Source organism: Rhinopithecus roxellana, chromosome 11 (genome assembly GCF_007565055.1).
Source record: "Rhinopithecus roxellana isolate Shanxi Qingling chromosome 11, ASM756505v1, whole genome shotgun sequence".
NCBI lineage: Eukaryota > Metazoa > Chordata > Mammalia > Primates > Cercopithecidae > Rhinopithecus > Rhinopithecus roxellana.
The window spans coordinates 27,531,825-27,554,244 of record NC_044559.1 but is presented as its reverse complement, the minus strand read 5'-3'; the positions used below and the strand labels follow the sequence as shown (position 1 = coordinate 27,554,244).

The 22,420-nt window shown below is 45.3% G+C and overlaps 1 long non-coding RNA gene across 1 annotated transcript; it reads left to right on the top strand.

The window, feature by feature from the left end:
- Positions 1-1,581: 1,581 nt before the first annotated feature.
- Positions 1,582-3,647, top strand: LOC115900441. Its single transcript, XR_004060118.1, has 3 exons — positions 1,582-1,641; positions 3,019-3,191; positions 3,587-3,647. It is a non-coding gene; the product is annotated as an uncharacterized LOC115900441 (long non-coding RNA).
- The last annotated feature ends 18,773 nt before the right edge of the window (positions 3,648-22,420 follow it).

Genomic DNA, 22,420 nt, shown 5'->3' with positions numbered 1-22,420 from the left:
GGAATAGTCAGGAATCTTAGACAGATAAGTAGTAAAAATGCGGCTTTTTTTTTTTTTTTTTTCAGATGGAGTCTATTGCTCAGGCTGGAGTGCAGTGGCACGATCCTGGCTCACTGCAACCTCCACCTCCCGGGTTCAAGTGATTCTCCTGCCTCAGCCTTTTGAGTAGCTGAGACTACAGGTGCTCACAACCATGCCTGGCTAATTTTTTTTTTTTTTTTTTGTATTTCTTTTTTTTTTTTTTTTTTTTTTTTAATAGAGATGGGTTTTTGTCACATTGGCCAGACTGGTCTCAAACTCCTGACCTCAAGTGTTCCACCCACCTTGGCCTTGCAAAGTGCTGGGATTACAGGCGTGAGCCATCACACCCGGTCATCATGTTAGAATAAACCAAAGGGGCTCAGGTAAGGTAGAAGCTCCAGGAGTAGGCTGTCCTTAGGTACTGCCAAACCCAGGAGCTCGACAGTATTACTGGAATTCTGTTTTTCAGTGTGAGTCTTGCAATTCTGCTTCACGTAATGCTAGCTTCATCTTCAGACACGCTTTCTCCGTGTGGTAGGAAAGGCGGCCCCTGCAAAATTCCTGGATCTCAAGAAGAGATGATTTCCTGCTTTCTTTTCCCCGCCCATTTTAGGGCATATATCTGTCCACAGTGGGTCACCGGCTGACCTGTAGGTATGGAAGTGCACCTACCAAGGTGGAGCACTAGTGCTTGGCTGCCAGAATAACAGGCTGATAGGTCTAAGGCTGAGGAATTCTGCCCCTTGCATCGTAGGGAAGAGGGAAGCAGCCATGTCCCACAGCTGGTTGTTGCTTGTAACAACCGTGGAAACTCAGTATTCATCTTAGTTCTGCTGTGTGTTTGTGGGACAGTCTTGGAATGGTTATTCTGAACTATTCCATGGCATAGACTTGGGATGTCCAGACCTTGGCTGCCTTGCCCTGTACACTTCTATGTATTTGTTAAGAATTTTCCAAGGAGTACTTCCACGTGGTGATCTTTTAGTCTTATCTAAGGCAGAAAGCAAGAAGCTGAGAGGGTGGGCTTGGATGGAGAACCCCCAACTTGATCATGTGCTGTGGGTTCTTGAGGGATGCACGGAGAGAGGCCACTCCAGAAATGGTGTCTTTTTGTTTGTTTCTTTGTTTTTTTGTTTTTTTTTTTTGTTTGTTTGTTTGTTTGAGACACAGTCTCACTCTGTCACCCAGGTTGGAGTGCAGTGGCACGATCTCAGGTCACTGCAATCTCTGCCTCCCAGGTTTAAGTGATTCTCCTGCCTCAGTCTCCCGAGTAGTTGAGATTACAGGCGTGTGCCATCATGCTCAGCTAATTTTTTTGTATTTTTAGTAGATATGGGGTTTCACCATGTTGGCCAGGCTGGTCTGAAACCCCTGACCTCTGACAACCTGCCCACCTCAACCTCTCAAAGTGTTGGAATTACAGGTTTGAGCCACTGTGCCCAGCTGGTTTCTTTCTTTCTTTTTTTCTTTATTTTCAGATGGAGTCTTGCTCTTGTCACCCAAGCTGGATTGCAGCAGTGCCATCTCGGCTTACTGCAACCTCTGCCTCCTGGGTTCAAGCTATTCTCCTGTCTCGGCCTCCTGAGTAGCTGGGATTGCAGGTGCCCGCCGCCACACCAGGTTAATTTTTGTACTTTTGGTAGAGATGGGGTTTCTTCTGTTAAGAGTTTTGGGCTCAAACCCACATGTACTCCCTTGATAAGCTGGGTGGGGCTCGTGTCAACATTTCCAACTCTTTTTTCCTACCTGCTTGGCACCTCCTCCTAGACCCCTATTCTATTCTTGGTCTTGCAGGTATTAATGACCTCACATTGATAAGAATTCCTCAAGGAAGGAAAGGGAAGGGCCCTGCTCAAATGGCTTGTTCTTCCCCCGGCCCAAGCTTCTGTCTCTAATATCATGGAATCACCAAATACGGTCTCCACATAGTTGTTCTTGACTATCCCATGTCACAATAGAACAGGATGACTCAATTTTGTCTAGAGTTTGGACTGAACCACTAATAGAATCCAACACAGGCCAGGCAAAGGTTGTGGTAATTAACATGGAGTGTGGTGACCACAGAAAGAATTGATGGAAGCATGTGAGGAAATGTGTCATCCGGAAAAGCAACAGCTCAGCTCCTGGGGCCCAATGTGGACTTGCCTTCAGGAGGTGATGATGTTGCTTTTGACCTGTGGGTCAGAGTAAAAATTGCATAAAATCAGTTCCTAGTGTACAAACTGATGGATGTTAAAGGTTAATTTGTAAATACCTTTATGTTTCTATGGGGGAAAAGCTTCCCAATTTCCATGTAGGTTCTTGGGCCACTGTTTATGATAGAATTATAATACTACATATTCAAAATGTCAAATGTCAGACAAAAATATTATGGATATACAGTTTTTTCTTCCTCCTCTTCTTCTTCCTCTTGTTCTTCTTCTTCTTCTTCTTCTTCTTCTTCTTCTTCTTCTTCTTCTTCTTCTTCTTCTTCTTCTTCTTCTTCTTCTTCTTCTTCTTCCTCCTCTTCCCCTTCTTCCTATTCTTTTTTGGATATGGAGTCTTGCTCTGGCACCCAGGCTGGAGTGCAGTGGTATAATCTTGGTTCACTGCACATCCACCTCTCAGGTTTAAGTGATCTTCCCGCCTCAGCCTCCTGAGTAGCTGGGATTACAAATGTGTGTCACCACACCTGGATAGTTTTGTATTTTTATTAGAGACAGGGTTTCACCATGTTGACCAGGCTGGTCTCGAACTCCTGACCTCAAGAGCTCCACCCGCCTCGGTCTCCCAAGGTGCTGGGATTACAGACATGAGCCACAGCACCCAGCATGTAAAGTATTTTCTCTAAGATATAATTTAAATACCAAATAAAGGCATGCTATGTGTTTCATTTAATCTCCAATTAAATGGAGTCAAATCTCACCCTTATGTCAAATTATCCTTCAGCCTATATACTGGGACAAAGGTTTTCATGACTGTAATCACCACAAGAGCTTTCCTGTGTTGTACTTGCAGATGGTCACAGCCTCTTGGTCTAGTAGAAAAGTCTACCCGAAGCCTCTGAGAGGCCCAACATAATCAGGGACCACAGGAAACAGTACAGCAGTAACAATGAGAAGGGGATGGAGTGCTGTGGGACTCAGCAAGTGAAAGTGAAGAAACTTCAGGTCCTGGAATGTGGAATCCAGGTGAGCCACAGGCTTGAAGTCGGAGTTCCAGGGCTAGACCGACTAAGAACTGGAGAGGCTGGGATTCACCGGGAGGCATGGGATGGAAGGGGTCGTCGCCACACAGGAGCCAGGGACCCGGAGACAGGCAGCTGCAATGCGGAAAGAGGAAAAGAGGTCTTTGAGGAAGCAAGGGAAAAATAATTCTGAATTAGTTTATACTGGTCCAGAAGTTTGTTTTAGTGCCAGCAATGGAGATATCAGTAAAAACTGAATCCTAGTTGTAATAGTATTTTTAATGGAATAAACGCATTTTATCGACTTGAATTAATTACTTATGTCCTTATTTTATCTTATTATTTACTACAAATATATTATATGATTTTTATATATCTTTTTTTTTTTTTAAATTTTAGATGGAGTCTCGCTCAGTCACCCAGGCTGGAGTGCACTGGTGTGGTCTTGGCTCACTGAAACCTCCGCCTGCTGAATTCAAGTGATTCTCCTGCCTGAGTCTCCCGAGAAGTGATTCTACTCCCTGAGTAGCTGTGACTACAGGTGCATGCCACCATGCCTGGCTATTTTTTTTTTTTTTTTGTATTTTTAATGGAGACAGGGTTTCACCATGTTAGCCAGGATGGTCTCGATCTCCTGACCTCGTGATCTGCCTGCTTTGGTTATATATATCTTATTAAATATGTATATATGCTCTTCAGGCCGAGTTCTTCTCCTTCCTTTATAATTCTTATCTATGTGGGGTACATTCCAGAGAGCTTCATGAATGAAAACCATCTGAAATGTATCACGGAATAATTATAAATGTGGATACAGGGAGAGGAATGTGGTAGGGCAAGACACTTTGAATAGTCCACAATTCTCTCCACAACTCGTTTTTCCCAAGCTCTTTCAAATCTCAGATTATACCACTAAGAGACTGTTACCGTAGGTGTTGTTCTTTGTTGTAGACAAAGAGCTGTTGGCCGCCCGCGGTTCTGTGCACTTTGCATGAATTCTTTAATTTTAATGCAATCATCACGAGGAGGTGGATATGACCCCTACTGTGAGGAGAGGAGGCATTGGGGCTGTATTACATCACTGCTTTTATCCCAAAACTTGTGGTTTTGGTAATGAGATAGGATGGCTTACCTTCCTTTTAACAAAGAAGGAGATCTCCAGAAGTAATATGTCTGAGGCACCATTGGCAAATTTAGGTTGAAAGAGATTTGAAATAGTAATACATTGCCAAAATTGCCTGGAACATCACATCTTCTTTTTCAAAGAAATAACAGGTTCCCAAAACCGTTACCCTCCCAAACTTGCCCCGCTCCCACTGCAGTATATTCTAAATTATTCCCACGGGTGGACCTTCATTTTGAGAATGGACGTGATGCAATATGCTACGTTCTAGGAACTGGCAGCGGAAGAAAATTCTCAGAGTTTTCAGTCCTGGGATCATAGATAAAGTGGCCAGTAGACACAGGTTTCCCAACATGATTCATTCCTCATGAAAACCTGGAGTGCATGTCAACAAGTTCTTTTTCTAGACGTAGGCATCTCCGTCTTTGCTTTTTGACATTCTTATGGGTGAGAAGAAAATTCACCCAGTAAAGCTGCAGCTGGACCCTTGGATGGCAGTCAGCAAAGACACCTCCCTGACCCGGCGGTGTGTCTGAACTCGTGTTTTCCTTCACGCATCTGTAAAGTGGTAGGTGACTGTAAAAATGATTATAAGCTTCGAAGCAGTTAGCACACTAACTGTAAAATTCCTGGGTGATGAAGATGCCAGCAACCAAGGCAGGTGATTTTTGTCTCCTGGGATTCCCTTCAGCAGCAGGGCTGGCTCAGTTATGCTGGGCGCTTAGAGCACATGGTGGCCTGCCCACTGCCTCCACCTGGTGAAGAATCTAGAGCACCCGGCACCAGCATACAAGATCTGCAAAGAAACTCTCTGCTTCATGCTACAGAATATTCAGCAAGTCAGTGCAAATAGCGATACCAACCTACAAAGTACAGGAAAGGTGTTAAAAGAATGTGTAAGATTTAAGTAAATTCTCTACATTCATATATTTATCTATTAATCAAAGCCCAAAATAGGTCATAACTTAGTTACTTTAAAACAACTTGTTTTTAGGGCCGGGTGTGGTGGCTCACTCCTGAAATCCCAGCACTTCGGGAGAACAAGGCAGGAGGATCCCTTGAGGTTAGGAGTTCGAGATCAGCCTGGCCAACATGGCAAAAACCCATCTCTACTAAAGATACAAAAATTAGCCAAGTGTAGTGGTGCTCGCTTGTAGTCCCAGCTACTCAGGAGGCTGAGGGAGGAGAATCATTTGAATCCAGGAGGTAGAAGCTGCAACAAGCCAAGATCGTGCCACTGCACTCCAGCCTGGGAGACAGAGCAAGATTCTGTCTCAAAACAACCCCCTCCCCCAACAAAACACCATTGATTTTAGTTGATTTTAAAATACAGAGGCATATAAGAAAATGTGATTTTGATTGCACCAAGATAACTTGTACTGATTTTTTTCACGGTTAGCAATAAGTTACCTTCACATAGAACATTTAAGTAGACTAGAGAGCTATCAAATACACTTTCCCCTTCATTACATACTTCCCCCCAAATTGTTACTTTTTCTTATTTTTCCAGAAAAATAAACACATACCTCAGCATGTATGTGCACATTTAAACACACACACACACACACACACACACACACACACACACACACACACAGAAAATACTATTTAAAATTCAACAATATCTGATGATAACCGCCCATCTTCATAAAGCTGGCCCAGTGCCTGGCAGTTCTACGTCCTGTGCAAGCATCTTTAACTGTGCACATAACAGCATGTAAGGTGCATTTTGGTCTGGATTTACATTATCTACTTATTTACATTTCAAAAGAAAAAGTTTTGTCTTGCTTTTGCCCTGATTCCTTTATGTTTTAACTCAGTTTACAATGAAAAGAATAAAAATATATAAATAAATATGTAACACTTATGCTCAGAGACTAAAGCAGTTATTAAGATAATTCTAAGAGAAACTACCGAAATACACAGCAGCAAAATAAAGGACTAGTAAAGATATATTCATAACTTTTAATACTTAAATTGTCCCCATGAGAGACTGTCAACTTGACTGTAACTAGATTCCATATGTATTTTATATATTATTACACATATTGAAAAGATATATCACAATGACATTTAAAATTGATGAATGCAATTTACCCGTCTATTGACTTTGCAGTCACTCCATGTGGCGCTCTGGACGACACAAAGATAACACACTGGAGTTCCGAAGGATGCTACTCTAAATGGAGAAAAAAGTACCTGCAGAAAAATGGCAATCAGGCATTATAAACACAGCAAATGCCTTGCTAGCCGCCAAAATAAAGGGCTTTTTATAGTCTGTAGATTCCCAAGTAACTATAGAAATCTTGCCACCTTTCAAGTGACAGATTGTTTGATAGAAAGTCAACTTGTTGGGTGGAATGAGCTGGGACCAGGAGAAGGAGAAAGGGAGGGGTGAGCAAGAGTCAAAGGCTCATTTTAAAAATTATGTCTGTGAGGCCGGGCGCGATGGCTCAAGCCTGTAATCCCAGCACTTTGGGAGGCCGAGACGGGCGGATCACGAGGTCAGGAGATCGAGACCATCCTGGCTAACACGGTGAAACCCCGTCTCTACTAAAAAAAAATACAAAAATCTAGCCGGGCGAGGTGGCGGGCGAGGCTGAGACAGGAGAATGGCGTAAACCCGGGAGGCGGAGCTTGCAGTGAGCTGAGATCCGGCCACTGCACTCCAGCCTGGGCGACAGAGCGAGACTCCGTCTCAAAAAAAAAAAAAAAAAAAAAAAAAAAAATTATGTCTGTGCATGTATTCCCTCCAGACCATTTGGCTTTCCTTAGGTTGCAGCACACTGGTGTCAACTGTGCCCGGCTACATTAAAAGAAATGAGACTTTGATTTGGGTTGATCTGTCTAGGAAGAACTACATGAACTATGAATCATGACTGATTAATTCATGTTGAAATAGTTTTGCAAACATGTTTCTTTCTTGGGGTAGGAAAGACATATCTGCTTAGTCCTGAAGAGAATGAACTCTTCCCCTACTTCATTTCATATTTTCTCAACTAACTTTTATTGAACACAGTTACGCACTAAATATCATCCAAGATACCATAAGGAACCAAATGAGGCCTGTTTTTGTGCACAGGAGATTTACAAGCCTGCAGAAGGAAATGTGTAAACATGACCTATATCCACAGTGCAGGAGGAAGCTGTTGTAGAAGGAAATTCCATGACTGAAATGAAGTCTTCCAGTACTTGGGATGGGAAGAGCCTTTGGCAGCTTGGGGGTAGCATCTACGAGTGCTAGGCTCAGCATCAAGCCTCGCTTTTACTGACACCATGTGCTAGGAAGGCCTGCACAACCAGGGTGACCGAGGAACGGTGAGAATCATGTGAGGGCAGGAATCCAAGGGCAGCAACACGCTTGGAGGCTAAAGGGAGGCTAATGTCTCCATTCCAGGGGAGGCTCAAGAAAGACGTCCTTGCCCCTGTGACATTTGGCAAGAGCCCTGCAGGCTGAGCAGGAAGGGGGTGGCATCAGAGCTCAGAAGAAACAGCCTGAAGAAACTGAGCCATGAGTTACGAGCCTGATACACCTGCCAAGGAATGGCTGGTGGGAGAAGAAGCAGGAAGGTGCTGTAGCTTGAATATTTGTCCCTTCCAAAACTCATGTTCACATTCAATCCCCAGGGCCGCAGTATTTAGAAGTGGGGTCTTTGAGAGGGGATGAGGTCAAGAGGGCTCTGTTCTCATGAGTGGATTAACACTTTTCCTTCCTTCCTTCCTTCCTTCCTTCCTTCCTTCCTTCCTTCCTTCCTTCCTTCCTTCCTTCCTTCCTCCCTCCCTCCCTCCCTCCCTTTCTTCCTTTTTCCCTTCCTTTTCCTTCCTTCCTTTTCTTCCTTCCCTCCTTCCTTCCTTCCTTCCTTCCTTCTTCCTTCTTCTTCCTTCTTCTCTCTCTCGCCTCTCTCTCTCCCTTATCTCTTTCTTTCTTTCTTCTGTTCTTTCTATTGAGCTTTCTTCTTTCCTTTCTTTGTTCTTCTTTCTGGTTGATGCTTGGAGGGATGCTCTCTCTTTCTCTCCCGTGTTTCCTTCCTTCCTTTCTTTCTTTCCTCTCTTCCTTCGCTTTTACTTCGTTCCTTCTTCTTCTTCGCTTCCTTTCCTTCTTCCTTCCTTTCTTTCTTTTTCTTTCTTTCTTTTTTTCTTTCTCTTTTCTTTTTGATGGGGTCTTGCTCTATCACCCAGGTTGGAGTACAGTGATGTGATCTTGGCTCACTGCAATCTCCACCTTCCAGTTTCAAGGAGTTATCCTGCCTCAGCCTCCAGAATAGCCGGGACTACAGGCATGAACCACCACACTTGGCTAATTTTTGTGCTTTTAGTAGAGAAGGGGTTTCACCATGTTGGCCAGACTGATCTTGAACTCCTGACCTCAGGCAATCTGCCCATCTCAGCCTCCCAAAGTGCTGGGATTACAGGCATGGGCCACCGCACCTGGCCAGTGGATTAACACTTTCATGGGCTAATGGATTAATGGGCTTTCATGAGTGGGGAACTGGTGGCTGTGTAAGAAGAGGAAGAGAGACCAGAGCTAACACATTAGCACTCTCAAGCCCCTCACCATGTGATGTACCGTGCCATCCTGGGACTCTGCGGAGAGGCCCCACCAAGAAGAAGGCCCTCAACAGATGTGGCCCTTCAACCTTGGACTTCTCAGCCTCCATAACGGTAAGAAATACATTTTATTTCTTCTCAATTCTAAGCAACACAAAACAGATGAGGAGAGTAGGTTTTCGGTTCACTTGTAGAGACCCCCAGCGGCGTGCCTGGCCCTTTTCTCCAAGCACTCAGAGTCATGCCCCTCCACTTACTCACTCCTGCTGGGCTGCCTGGCTCAGATGAAAGGGAAGATGAACGTCTGTCTTAGCTTTGCCAGGTGGCGATCCTTGGGCTCTTCTTGTGAGTATTTAGCTCACACAAAATCTTTTTTTTTATTTTTTATTTTTATTTATTTTTCTTTTATTATTATTATTATACTTTAAGTTCTAGGGTACATGTGCATAACGTGCAGGTTTGTTACATATGTATACGTGTGCCATGTTGGTGTGCTGCACCCATCAACTCGTCAGCACCAGCTCACACAAAATCTTATCATGCATCCCAGAGGGCCATGACTCTAGGCTTCTCCAGGAAACGTGGTGTTTACAGGTGTCCTGAGGCACCGTGCCAGGCCTGTGGGGACAGGACTGTGGTGTGGGAGATGCCTGCTACCCGGGGCTGCATGACTGTTGTGTGGGAAATGCCTGCTCTCCGGGGCTGCATGGACAATGGACTTTAATCAGACACCATTGCTTTCTGATGCTGTGATCTGGGCCTTGGTGAGCCCCAGTTTCCTTACCTGTAAAATAGGGAAAACAGTAGTGATGCAGGGCGGGGAAGCCATTTCCACACTGCTGATAAAGACATAATTGAGACTGAGTAATTTATACAGAAAAAGAGGTTTAATAGACTCACAGTTTCACAGGTTAATAGACTCATAGTTTCCCAGTGGCTGGGCAGGCCTCACAATCATGGTGGAAAGTAAAAGGTACATTTTACGTGGTGGTAGGCAAGAGAGAATGAGAGCCACGAGAAAGGCGGAACCCCTTATAAAACCATCAGCTCTCATGAGACGTATTACTAAGACAAAAACATTATGGGGGAAACTGGCCCCATGATTTAATTATCTCTCAACAGGTCCTTCTCACAACACGTGGGAATTATGGGAGCTACAATTCAAGATGATATTTAGGTGAAGACACGGCCAAACTGTATCAAGTCCCCAGTTGAGGGTTTGCCCGGGAAGGTTGCTGGTTTTACTCTGGAGAGAATACCAGGTGAGCTGATGGCGGAAGAAAGCAGCTTTACTGAGGTGCCACTGCTGCATCTCCACAATGCCCCCACAGAGCAGGGCTACCCACTAGGTAGGGCACTGAGAGGAGCAGCTCAGGACAGTTCTGCAGTCATATTTTTACCCAGTCTCACTCTGTCTCTCAGCCTGGAGTGCAGTGGCGCCATCTCAGCTCACTGCAACCTCCGCCTCAGCCTCCGGAGTAGCTGGAATTACAGGCACATGCTGCCAAGCCCAGCTAATTTTTGTGTTTTTAGTAGAGATGGGGTTTTGCCATGTTGGTCAGGCTGGTCTCGAACTTCTGGCCTCAAGTGATCCGCCCACTTTGGGCTCCCAGATTGCTGGGATTACAGGTGTAAGCCACCGTGCCCAGCCATTTTTACTCATCTTAATTACAAACAAATTAAAAGGCAACTGTGAGGCTGGGCATGGTGGCTCATGCCTGCAATCCCAGCACTTTGGGAGGCCAAGGCAGGCGGATCACAAGGTCAGGAGATGGAGACCATCCTGGCTAACATGGTGAAATACCGTCTCTACTAAAAGTACAAAAAAATTAACCGGGCATGGTGGCGGGCGCCTGTAGTTCCAGCTACTCGGGAGGCTGAGGCAGGAGAATGGTGTGAACCCGGGAGGCAGAGCTTGCAGTGAGCCGAGATCATGCCACTGCACTCCAGCCTGGGCGACACAGCGAGACTTCTTCTCAAAAATAAATACATATATAAATAAATAAAAAATAAAAGGCAACTATGCAGAAATTTCTAGAAAAGGAATGGTAACTTCTGGGTTATCAAGTCGCTGCCATGGAATGGGGTGTTTAACTCCCAGGCGTTGCCATAGCAATGGTAAACTGACATGGCGCTGGTGGGATTGTCTTATGGAGAGCTGCTTTTTCACCTCTTCCTTGTTATAGCAGGTCTTCAATCTCGTCCAGAGCCCGAGTCCCCACCTCCGGAGTTGAGTCCCACCTTTCACCTTAATAGTGCCCATCTCAGGACTGCTGCTTCTCCAGTTCATGTATCATGTTTATAACCAGTGTACATACATGTTCATTATCCTTTTCACCACCTCCATCATCTTTTTCACAGATAACTACAGGCTTGGGTTTGAGTCTTGACATCGCCATCCACCAGCTGTTCTTGGGTGGGCTGCCTCATGATCTGAGCTGGAGTTCTCCAACCTATTCAGGGAACATAATACCTTGCAGACTACTGGGAGGGTTAACATGGGCATGTATGAAACACCTGATCAGATGGCCAGTACACGGTGCACAGCAGATACTCAATAATTTAAGTGCGACACTTTGCCAAGAAATAAGACTGAAGCACTCTACATTTAACAGATTGGACCCCTTGGAAACTGTGCCACCCAAAGCCAGCTTTCTCCTCCTTTATTTTGTGATACGGAAAACTGTGTCATGTCCTGAGAGTTATTCCTGCATCCCCAGCTGGACTTGTTCCTGCCCACAACTCTCTCATCCTGTCCGGCATTGCTGCAGGGTGTCTCAAGGCTGAGATTCCACATGTGTGTCTTCACCCTCTGTTCACAGGCTACACACCCAGTAAGGGAAAGTGAGGCAGACACCCTCTGTTCACAGGCTGCACACCCAGTAAGGGAAAGTGAGGCAGACAGTCTGTGAACCTGGGGATGCCACCAAAACCAGGTAACAGACCAAGTCACCCTTCAGACAGGCAGTAAAGAGTTGGCTCTACGGTGTGCCTTTCCTGCTGTGGGGCGCAAATCCCGTGACCTTTGGAAATACCTAACTTTGCAAATTCAAATGTAATAGATAATTTCCCTCTAAAATGCAATGAAGTATGACTGAAAATGTAACCGGCCTCCTCGCATCATTAATGCTATTATGCAAAAGGAATTAGGAAATTTACAAAGCTCTGAAAATACAGTCCAACCAGAGCACTTGCCAGAGGTGTTCACAATTCACTATTGCTTGTTTGTGTGCACATCTTGCCATGAGACCACCCAAGCCATACGCTGGAATCACGGCCCATCTTAGGAGCTCATTGTTCAGCTTTTCTGGATGCTCTTCATTCTGTCTAAACTGGAATATTACTCTAAGTTTATAGTAGAAAAATGTGATTATTTTATAATAATGAGCTCAATCGTCTAATAGTTGTCCAGTGGCTTCATGGCCTCGGGAACGGCACAGGGACGGGGTGCAGGAGAAGCACTGCCGCTGTCACACCTCCCATGCAGGTGGGCTTCATGGTTCTCCAGGAACCTCTTCTCTCCCAGACTTTTGGGAAAAAACACCTTCTGGGCTCATGTAGGGCCCTGCACTTTCACTCTGGGGGCACTGACAAATACAAACAGAATTCAGGTGAGTGATACAAAGGAACCAGATAAAGCGTTTGGTGGGGAGAGAGGTGTGGAGGCTCCTTTGGTTTGAAAGATCAAGACTCAGTCTCACGTCTCTAAAGAGGAGAGATTTTACCTGAGAAGTAAACACTGGGAGCGCCAGGCATGGGAGGTCTGTGGCAAGGGCTGGGGGCAGGGGAAGCTGGGGCCAGAGGGGGCCAGAGGATGTCTGGTGCGTTTCAGGGAGGTTGAAGGGGTAAGGCCAGGATGAGTGGGACCTGGGCAGAGGGGAGGGGTGAGGGAGACCAGAACCGGGCAGGGCCCAGGCTCTGCTTGGGTGTTCATGGGCTCTGTTGTCTGCAGAGCCTTAGGAAGCCAAGTAGGGCCTTCAGTAGGCATAAGGTGATGAGGTTCATGCCGTTGGATCCCACGGGTGCCCCGGGGAAGGGATGGTCGGGAAGTCTGAGAGGAAGCAGGAGAGCTTTAGGAGCACATGGATGCCATCCAGAATGGAGATGGCTGTGGCTTGGAAGGAAAAGAAATCACACAGCTCCGAGTCAGGATACATTTGGAGGTCCAGTCCACTGAGTTTGCTGGCAGGGAAGATATGCACCAGAAAAGAAAGAGGACATCCAGAACAATTTTTTCTGCCCCTCCCCGCCCAGCCAATCCATACCTTGTCCAGAAGTAGGAAGCTTCATTTTATGGTCAGGATTCTTGGGGCTCAGGTGGGTTAAGTAATTGGTCAAAGTCTTGCACAAATCCTGCGAGTACAGAGGTAGAAAATGAATCCAGGTCTTCGATTCCGAAACATAAGCTGTTTCGCTGTGTCACTTCTCCTCTTCATTTTCATGCCAGTTCCAAGAATTAACACTGCAGTTAGCTTTCTGTTTCATTTCCCAAGATACTATGTAACAACGAAGAAACCTTAAGAAAAGAATAGGAATGTCTAACATGGATGCAGGGCCAGCCTGATTCTCTGTCAAAGCCACTACTTCCTACACTCTGGGTTCCAATACAAAGAATGCACATTTATGCAGCAGGAATGGGCCAAGGACCACACGTTGCACAGCTCTGGGAAGCAGAGTAGAAAGCTGCGCCAGGCCTATCTGGTCTGTCTGAATGGAAAAGGTCGTAGATCCCATTCGGCTTGGAGATTCTGATGAACCTCCCTTTCTTTGGGTTGGATTTAAAATGTAATACTTTCCCCCCAGTTGTAAGTTGAAGACTAAAAGATGGGAAGATTTTTACAAGCTACACTTCTTCCCACCCTTACTTCCCCTGGAGTTTCCATCACTAATCATCCGACTGCTCCATTAACCCCCCGAAACCCAAAGTCTATTAGTAGTGGAATATTGAGCTGAAGAGCAGACTGCTGTAGAAGTTATCAGTTCTCTCTGATCACAGTGTCCAGACAGTCCCTCTTCACCAGGCATCTGCTCCTGTGGATACGGCATTTCAGATCTACCATGTGGCAATTCCAGACAACTCACTCGTTTATGCTGATCAGTGCAAATTTTATTTTAGCCTCCAAACAGTTTTCTTCCCCAGTCTGTTAAAAGAAAACAAAACCAGAACACCTGTCTCTCTCTCTAGTTATAGATAGGAACACTTACCCATATCATGGCATCAGTATTTCACCGAAGCCCTGGAGAGCGTCAGGCACCGTGTTAGGAACTGAATACAAAAATTAGGTGTAAACCAGTCCCTCAAGGAATCTATGGAACTGGTGAGATTAGCTAACTGTGCACCTGGAGGGAATATACTTAGAACTAACTGCGAATTCTGCAGAAATGCTAAGGGGTTCCCAGTCTCGTTTCTATGAGGCCTGTTAATTGCTGAGTTGTTTTGTCTCTGGTCTATGGAACCCTGATAGTATGCCCTAGGTCTTTAATTTCTTCATCTCTACAGAATAATCTCAATGGAGTCATTGCATATATTTATTCATACTTCTCAATGTGGAAGTGAACTCTCTGTGGTGTAAAAACGTATCCAGGAAGCACCTGACAAGCTGGAATCCTCAATAACCTGGCATTGCTATAGGTGCTATAGGAACAATCTTCTTTTTTTTTTTTTTCTTTTTTTGAAACGGGGTCTTGCTCTGTCATCCAGACTGGGGCGATCTTGGCTCACTTCAACCTCTGCCTCCTGGGATCAAGTGATTCTCTGGTCACAGCCTCCTGAGTAGCTGGGATTACAGACGGGCGCCACCATGCCCAGCTAATTTTTGTATTTTTAGTAGAGACCGAGTTTCGCCATGTTGCTCAGGCTACTCTCGAACTCCTGGCCTCAGGTAATCGGCCCGCCTCAGCCTCCCAAAGTGCTGGGATTACAGGTGTGAGCCACCATGCCCGGCTGGAACAATCTTCATATTAGGGTGAACAAGTGATTTCATAGCTTTCTCCGAGGGAGGAAACACTGGGAGCATCCACCTGAGAATCAACACTGTGGATCATTTTGGGGAGTTAATAGTTTTGAGATGTGTCCCAAGATAATTGTTAGCTTGAATCACCACGCGGATGGAACCATGCTGATCCTAAGAGCCAGGTAATGACCAAAGGGTGTCATTCGGTGAAATCCCCAGGTGGAAGATCCTTCCACTTCCGATGATAGAATTCTATTCCTCTGCCTGTAGTTTGGGGAAACAACACTTTACAAATAGAGGACAAGATACATTTTGCCAAGAACAACCATATGGATTTAACTGCTGCTAACAACCGTTAGGAAGGAACATCGATAAAAAGCAAGTCTATGGAACGACTCCTTCCCCAAACGGTACTTGCTACAGAACGCAGGCCCCAGCAGGCCCGGTCCATCCTCCACATTCTTTCCTCTCTGACTTATTTTTACTTTCTGTTTGAATTGGCTTGGTTTTATTTTGCCCTAAACTGTCTCTGTAGTCATCCCCCTACAGAGTTTCGAGAGTGAAAGTCCGATCCGCCCACGCTTCACAGAACTCAACGCGGAGCCTTCTCAGGAGTCACTTGACGTCAAGGCTGACTTTTAAATTTGCCAAAAAGGCATTCTTTGGGGGAACGGTCGGCACCATCACTTTCCCTCTTTAGAGAACTGCTACTGGCTGCTGGAATGCAAAACCCACAAACTTGCATTTCTAAACTTAATTCGATACATAGATGGGGGGAGGGGCTTCAGGCTTTGATGCGATTGTTTTTAACCAACATGTTTTAATATATCATTTATATTTTATTTTTTCTTCCCCTAATTTTTGAACTTTTTGTTTGTTTGTTTTACAGGCCAAGCCTACTGCTGTTAGAAAACATATTTAGAAATCTCTTGGATCTTCCCTGCCTGAACATCATATATTTAGTTACCTTGTGTGTTTAGATGAAGAGTGCTTCAGATCTCAACAAAAAAGTATTTTATTTGAAAGCTTGTTTTCTGCTTATTTACACTATTAATTTAGAGTCCAGGGGAATCTCTAAATTTGCCTCTAGAAACCATATAATCACCTAATAATACCTTTCCTGACTCTACTTTCTGACACAAGTGACTTTTGAAACCCTTCCATCTTCCCTTTCTATTTCATGTACTGCACTCCACTCTTTTTTCCTTACTTTTTTTTACAGTCCGTCACAGAGTATTTGTTTACCAAATGTTACTTTTCTTGGATCCAATCTATTTTTGAAGAGTGCAAAAGCAAACAACTGTTTGAAGATGTCAAGCTTCATTTTATTTATGCATGAATAATACAAATAACTTGAAAATGACCTAGTCTGTTTTTCTCAGATTTATATAGAAAAACTGCTTCCGGCCAATGTTTATGCCAATTTGTTCATGCCAAGTTTCCAGTTTCGGTGCCAACTGGTTTTTACAGCCAAGTTGTAAACCTTCGGTAAACATGGCTTATAATGAAAAGTGCAACACAGCCTGAACCCTGGCACCAGGGGACGGATGTAAATTTATTCTAAGAACAAAATTCTAACAGGAACAGGAGGGGAGCTAGGCTGGCTACAAAGTGTTCCCACCATAATACGGAAAGTATACAGATGATGATAGATTTGATTACTAAGAGCCCATTAGGCCCACTTAGGCACTTTATGTATTTCCTTTGCTCTGGATGCTGAGTCGTTTCATGCTCAATTTGAAGTGACTGGCTCATTGTCTCAGGGTGGTTCTAGAACTTTGCCTTCAGGTGGGGCTGGGGAGGGAGCCCTGGCCTTTCAAGACAGGTGGAGGTGATATGTTTGGGCTCTGTGTCCCCACCCAAATCTCATGTTGAAATGTAATCCCCAATGCTGGAGGTGGGCCTGGTGGGAGGTGACGGGACCATGGGGTGGCTTCTTACGGTCTAACACCACCCGCTGGGTGCTGTCGTCCCTGTCGTGAGTTCTTGTGGAGGTGGCTTCTCGTGGTTTAACACCATCCCCCTTGGTGCTGTCGTCCCTGTCGTGAGTTCTTGTGAGATCTGGTTGTTTAAAAATGTGTGGTACCTCCCCCGTTGCTCTCTCTTCCTCCTGCTCCAACCATGTAAGATGTGCCAGCCTCTCCTTCGCCTTCTGCTGAGATTGTAAGTTTCCTGAGGCCTCTGTAGAAGCAGAAGCCGCTATGCTTCCTGCACAGCCTGTGGAACTGTGAGCAAATAAAACCTTTTTCTTTGTAAGTTACCCAGTCCCAGGTATTTTTTTATATCAATACGAGAATGAACTAATACAGTGGGTATGTTCATCTGCATTCATCAAGGTACAGAAAAAGGAATCATGTTTTATTTTAACATCAGTTCAAAAATGTCCATCCATGTCAACTTCTTCTCTCCTAATACATTGCATCCAGTATGTCCTTTGCAAAACCTAAAAAAATTATATCCCTCCCATTTATCACCCTCCACAGCTTCCCATTTTCTTCAAGTAAGCCCCACACTTCTTCCTGGACCCTCAAGATCCCCCCTGCACCTCCAAGAAGGCAGGGGTGAAGCTTTCTGTCTATAAACTCATCTCTCTCTCTCTCTCCACTCCCCAACTAAGCTCTCAAGGGACACTGACATCCTTTCTGTTTCTGGAGCACCCCAAGCTAATACTGTCTCAGGGTTTCTAGAGGCCCCCTCTGCAGGAAAACCCTTTCTTATCTCCTACTTGGATGGCTCCTTCTCTCTGCCCACATCTCACTCAGACTCTGAGAAACATACCCCCAAATATTGCATCGAAAACAGCTCCCACCCATCCCCTCCATCCCCATCTATCATGTTGTTGGTTTTTCTTCATAATGTATTTGAAATTGTTCATTTACTTATTAACTTACTTACTGATTAGAATGCAAATGAGATTCAAATGTCAATTTACAAGTGCCTGGATGCATTTTTACCATTTTTCAGCCATATTCCTAGGACTGAGGTACACAGAGATTACTCAATACTAACTTGTTAAATGAAATCAATGCTTATTAAACCTATGTCTCCTGTTTACAGGGCAGAATGCCCAGTGTTACAGGTGCAGTGATGGATGAGCCCCAGTCCAAGAGCTCACGGAAGGGCTGTGTGGGCTACACACCCATGTGTGCAGTCACAGAGAGCTTGTGTTGGCGTTGCCACAAACCCTCCAGGGCCACGGGGACCCAGGCCCAGACTCCTGGGGGAACTTCTCTGCAGGCACTAAAGGGTGAGTGGGTGTCCAGCAGGGAGACAGGGAAGAGGGTGACCCATGCCATACTCATGGTGCTTGTGGCCAACATGGTCATGGTTATGTACACACGGGACCTGCCATCCTGGGCAGCTTTCATGGGGTTGCTGTGGTGAGAGTGAGGCCCTGATTCAGTGTCTTGTTGTGTCTAGGTAGAACTTACTTTTGAGAAGGGAGCCAGAAGTTTCCTTTTGCATAAAAAGTGAGACAGTCCAGGCTGGTAGGGAGCTGGGAGAATGTCACGGCTTTGAGGGACCTTCATCATCAGAAGGAAAACTTTAAAAAGTACTCACTTTTTATCAGTAGGATGAAGTCCAGGGCTTCCTGTGTGGTGGATTTCCTTGGATAGTCCTGACTAAGTCAGAGCCAAAGGATTTAGAGGTATCCAGGTATCAAAAGAAAGCCAATTTCAGTTCAGGCCTTGCTGAGCCTCCTTGCTGTCCTGAATCTAGGAACCCCATTTCCACACCACCGGTCATGATCTGAATGTTTGTGTTCCTCCAAAATGCATAGGTCAAAATCCTCACCTCCAAGGTGATGGTATCAGGAGGTCAGGCCTTGGGAGGTGATGAGGTCATGAGAGTGGGGCCCTCACAAATGGAATTGGTGCCCTTATAAGAGGGACCCATGAGAGCTCCCTCACCCCTTCCTCCCTGTGAGGACACCACGGGAAGGCAGGGCTGTCTATGATGCAGAAAGCAGATCCTTGCCAGACACTTTGATCTCCAACTTCCAGGCTCCAGAGTGGCAAGAAATAAATGTGTGTTGTTTAAGCTGAGATGCGCAGTCTATAGTATTTTGTTCCAGCAGCCCACATGGCTAAGACACCAGCCTACCAGTCCTTGATATCACAGCGTCACAGCACAGACTATGGCCTATACAGGCTCACTTACTGAGGCAGTCTTAAGAAAGAACTAACGTGGTAGGTAGAAGCAAGCCCCTTTCATCATGGACAGATATCTGCGCCCTGTTATGTGTTTGCAGGTTCGGAGTCTGTATGCCATAGTGACAGACTCTGGAAGACACATACCTGGAAATGATTTAGGGAAGAACCAAGGGGAACTGGGGACTGGGCAGAACTGGTGAACTAACCAGGAGAAATGATGTGCGAGGCCCCCTAAATCAAGAGCTTCCCCCACTGCAGGGCTGCAGATGCATAGGGCTCTGCACTCCCAACAGGGGCCCCTTTTCCCATCTGTCCAATCAGGAGGTCTGTAAGGCAGCTTTGTTTTCCTGTTTTTGTTTTTATTTGTGGAGATGGGGTCACTAGGCTGTCTCCTGGGTTCAAGCGATCCTCCAGCCTTTCAAAGTGTTGTGATGACAGGTGTGGGCTCTTTTGATCCCTCTCTCTCTCTGCATCTCTGAATTTGTTTAGGGATGTATCTCAACTGTACAGAGAATTTCATAGGAGCCCTAATATCTTGTCCATTGACAGCAAGTGTCCATGTACAGAACAAAATATTCTGTCAAACCACTCAGGATGATCTACAAACAAAATTTAATCGTTTCATCACTGTTCTCCAACCTTCCAACAAAACACAAAACCTGTTTCTTAAACATATAACTGTGGAAAATATTAGAGAACGCGCTGTCCTGTTTTTGTGCTGACACAAAAATTGTCCTTGTTGGCTGGTGTGGTGGCTCACGTCTGTAATCCCAGCACTTTGGGAGGACGAGGCAGGAGGATCACCTGAGGCTGGGAGTTCAAGACCAGCCTGACCAACATGGTGAAACCCCATTTCTACTAAAAATGCAAAAATAAACCAGATGTGGTGGTTCATGCCTGTAGTTCCAGCTACTCAGGAGGCTGAGGCAGGAGAATCACTTTAGCCCAGAAGGCAGAGGCTACAGTGAGCTGAGATTACACCATTGCACTCTAGCCTGGGTGACTGAGCGAGACTGCATCTGAAAAAAAAAAATTGTTCTTTTTGTGATATATATATATATATACACACACACACACATACACACCATGAAATATTATTCAGCTTTAAAAAGGAAGATGATCTTGCCCATTTGTGACAGTGTGGATGAACCTGGAGGGCATTATGTTAGGTGAAATAAGCCAGGTGCAGAGAGACAAACACCGCATGATCTCATTTACATGTGGAGTCTAGAAATGTTGACTCACAAAAGCAGAGAATAGAACAGAGGTTGCCAGGGTCCAGCGGATGGGCAGATGGGGAGCTGTTGATCAAAGGGCATAAACTTTCTATTATAAAAGGAATGAATTCTAGAGAACCAAGGTTCGGCGTGGTGACTATAGTTTACAATAAGGTCTTGTATACTTGGGATTTGCTGAGAAAGTAGATTTTAAGTGTTGTCACGACACACACACACACACAAACGGAAGGTGGTGGATGTGTTAATTAGCTTGATTGTGGTAATCATTTTACAATGTATATGTATCACAAAACATCACATTCTACACCTTGAATATATACTATTTTTTATTTGTCAATTAATCCTCAGCTAAGCTGAAAAACATTAAAAAATAAAATAAATAAAAACAACTTCTTGAAATCCCAGGGGAAGAGGAAGAACGCTAGGATGTCCCATGGCAGCACGGCTCCGAGAAAGCATGGCTAAAAGATGCTGCTGTTCCTCCGCCAAGGAGACTTCCGTCGTTCGTTTGTTCAACCAGGGATAAGTTCTCTATTTCTCAAAGAGCGATTCTCCTCCCTCAGTCCCAGGCCGCTAAGACGTCAGGGGAGCTAATGTGCGCTTCCAAGAACAAGGAGACAACAAAGGGAGCTGAGAGTCCACAGCAGCAGCAAAACAGATGCTGCTTCACACGCCCTTTGCTAAGAGTCCTGGAGTCTGAAGTCTCCACGGCTGATTTAAAAGCAAGTTCCTGAGGAAGGAGCCAGAAAGTTCTCTGAAACCAGTAGTGGAAGCTACTCTCTGATAAAGCAAAATGTTACCATGCTTCTGGAAAGATTCCATACATCAAATACACATTGAATAAAAAGGACAATTGGATTAACTGAGGCTGACTTCTTTTCTCAAATCGACTTTGAAAAGGAATTCAGAGCAATAAAAAGGCCGCACCCTGACTTGAAAGCTTTAGCTGCTCAAGAGAGAATTCACAAGGCATTTGCAAGGGGCTGCTGTGATCAACATGTTTGTAAAAATAGAATGAAGGACAGTCTATAAATTTCAAATGACAAATGAGAAGAAAAGCACACAAAGGAGAAAATGATCAATTCAAGGCCCAAATGCCCACGTCGTGTAAAACGTAAAGTATTGAACACACACGCAGTTGGCCTGTGTTGAACGTGTGTGACATGGCTGCGTGCAGTGGTTCACACCTGTAATCCCAGCACTGTGGGAGCCTGAGGTGGGCAGATCACTTGAGCTCAGGAGTTCGAGACCAGCCTGATCAACATGGTGAAACCATGTTTTTACTAAAAATACAAAAATAAAGCTGGTGTGGTGGCGTGCACCTGTAACCCCAGCTACTCAGGAGGTTGAGGGATGAGAATTGCTTGAACCTGAAAGGTGTAGGTTGCAGTGAGCTGAGACCTTGCCACCACACTCCAGCCTGGGCGACAGAGCAAGACTCTGTGGAAAGAAAGAAGGAAGGAAGGAAGGAAGGAAGGAAGGAAGGAAGGAAGGAAGGAAGGAAGGAGAGAGAGAGAGGGAGGGAGGGGGAGGGAGAGAGGGAGGGGAGGGGAGGGGAGGAGAGAGGAGAGGGGAGGGGAGAGGAGAAGGAAGATAAGTGATAGGCCTCCTCTGCCCTTGTTTCTAGAGCTGCCTGCTACTGCCTCTTCATGCTTTGCCTGAGGCCAGAGAATCCCACGGACGATGCTATTTCGTGACATCACTCTTTGAAACACTGCAAGTTTCCTTGTGTAGCCCCCAAAACACAGGAATGGCTGCGGTTTAGTTGGGCCGGCTTCAAGACCAAGATGCAGTTGATGCACTTTACAATGTACTAATCTATTTTTCACTCCATGAACAAAAACTGAGGCCTACTAGGTTCCCCAGAGCTGCTCAAGATGCCAGAGTCGTGGTGGGGGGATGAGGGGAAGGGCATGAAGGTGCTCATAGTGCTTATAATCTAGGAAAGCGGGACAGGGACAGGCAGACAGGAAAACAGAGGAAAAGGCAGAGAACAAGGTTGTGAAAAGTGCTCTGTAGCTGGAGCGAGAGAGAGATCGGTGACTCTGAGTAAGGCATGATATTAGCAATACAGGGAAGTGCTCTGACTTGGTGTGATCTCAAAGTTGATAGGACTGCTCAAAGATCAAGTATTCAGACTAAAAGAAAGAGGGAGGGACTAGGATAAATTAAATTATCAGCTGGTTTACTGAGAATACTCAGAGAAGAAGAGATTCAGA